At 44.3% G+C, this 1,872-nt stretch overlaps 1 non-coding gene across 1 annotated transcript; it reads right to left on the reverse strand.

Annotated features, from left to right (window-relative positions):
• Nucleotides 1-441: 441 nt before the first annotated feature.
• TRNAG-UCC lies at nt 442-514 on the reverse strand. Its single transcript has one exon. It is a non-coding gene; the product is annotated as a tRNA-Gly (tRNA).
• Nucleotides 515-1,872: the final 1,358 nt, after the last annotated feature.

Below are 1,872 nucleotides of genomic sequence, written 5' to 3' on the forward strand. Positions count from 1 at the left end.
TCAGTGGTAAAGAATCTGCCTGCCAATGAAGGAGACGGGGGTTCGATCCCTGATTCTGAAAGATCCCACATGCCACTGAGCAACTAAGCCCGTGTACCACAACTACTGAGCCCATTCTCTAGAACCCAGGAGCCAAAACTACCGAGAGCACACACCACAACTAACGAAGCCTGTCCACCCTAGAGCGAAGCTCTGTGGCAAGAGAAGCCACCACAAGGAGAAACCCGCGCACCACAACTGGAGAAAAGCCTGCACAGCAACGAAGACCCAGCATAGCCATAGATAAATAAATAAATAACTTTATCTATATAAAAAAGAAAATTGAAGTCTAACTGCCTCCGCAACCATGTTCCTCTGCATTGATCATTTTTTTTTTTTTAAATATATATTTATTTATTTATTTGACTGCATGAGGTCTTAGTTACAGCACATGGGATCTTGTTCCCTGACCAGGGTTTGAACCCGGGCCCCCTGCATTGGAAGCACAGAGTCTTAGCCACTGAACCACCAGGGAAGTCCCACATTGATCATTTTTATTAGTGGACCATTTCCTTCCAAGATGTTTGTAGTAAACAGCTACTAGAGTAGGAACATGATAATTAATGTCCCCCACACCCAATACCCAAATTAAAAGGGTTGCTACTGACGAGCAGCCTTCCCTTTTCTCTAAAGGATTCTTGACAGTGTTAAAGGATTTATACCCAAAGATCTCCCATGAGTCAGACTAAAATATTGTGAACCATCAGGTTTTTCCCATTTTACAGATCAGGAAACCAGTGTTCAGTAGCAGAGAGGAAGAGTTTAGTCCTTCTCAGTCCACGAGCAATGGGTTGCTGGTTTTTTCACCGCAGGGCCAGCATTCTTTGGGACCACTAGTTCCCCACTTGCCTGAGGACCAGCTCTCTCACCTTAAGACCCTGGTTTCCATTGCTCTGCAACGTCAGTTCTTTCAATAAAGAGCTCCCTAGGTGGTTTATTGTGGAGTCAGTGTTGAGAACTGTTGTCTTAGAACTTGACTCTCTGGTCAGGGGAGGGTCTCCTATATGATATGAGTTGGCTCCTGAACCTGTACTAGTGATTCTGAACAAAAAGAGAGGATCATATTAATTACATTTAAATGTCACTTATTTTTGCCTGAGCTAGTGTGATTACTGCTGTGAGAGTGATGGCTCATACGTATCACTGACTGAGATGATGCTTCTATTGTTGTCTGCAAACCTTTAGTGTTTGGGTGATTTTCTTTCAGCAAGGGAAACTGTATAGTGAAGAACATGATGCTTTCAGAAAGGATTTGTTTTATTTTGAGCTAGAAGAGGGAAGAACTAAAACCAAATAGGCTGGTGGCCTTGTGGGTGAGACAGGACTTTTTTGCTTAGTTAAGGGATTTCCTGAAAAGCCAGATCTGTGATTCTTAAGGAACAGAGAATAGCCAAGTGTAGACCCTTGATGGGGAGCACCTGGAGCTTGGTCTAATGCTGGAATTGAGGGGCTGAGGATGCCTTGTGCCTGATATTGACAGTTAGCAGTCGGTGCTTGTTCCCTTCCCATCTCTGTATTCCCACCTGGTAAACATTGATGCTTTCCTCAGTCCCACAGTTAAACCCACCCTCTCTTACCACCTTCTCTGAGGGGATTTTCTTGACTTACCCACACTGAATTGATTTCTCCTTCAGCATGTTCCCATGACCATGAAGATGAATCATCTCTGCTCACCAGAAGCTCATGGTCCAACTGGGAATGGACTGAAACTACCAAATTGACACACCATCACATGAAAGAAGGAGGTATCACAGGAAGCCATGGAAACAAGGTGAAGAGAGCATGATTTTAACCCACACTCCCTACATGGCAAGGCAAAGGCCCAACCATTGG

Source organism: Cervus elaphus, chromosome 14 (assembly GCF_910594005.1).
Source record: "Cervus elaphus chromosome 14, mCerEla1.1, whole genome shotgun sequence".
In the NCBI taxonomy this organism is placed as follows: domain Eukaryota; kingdom Metazoa; phylum Chordata; class Mammalia; order Artiodactyla; family Cervidae; genus Cervus; species Cervus elaphus.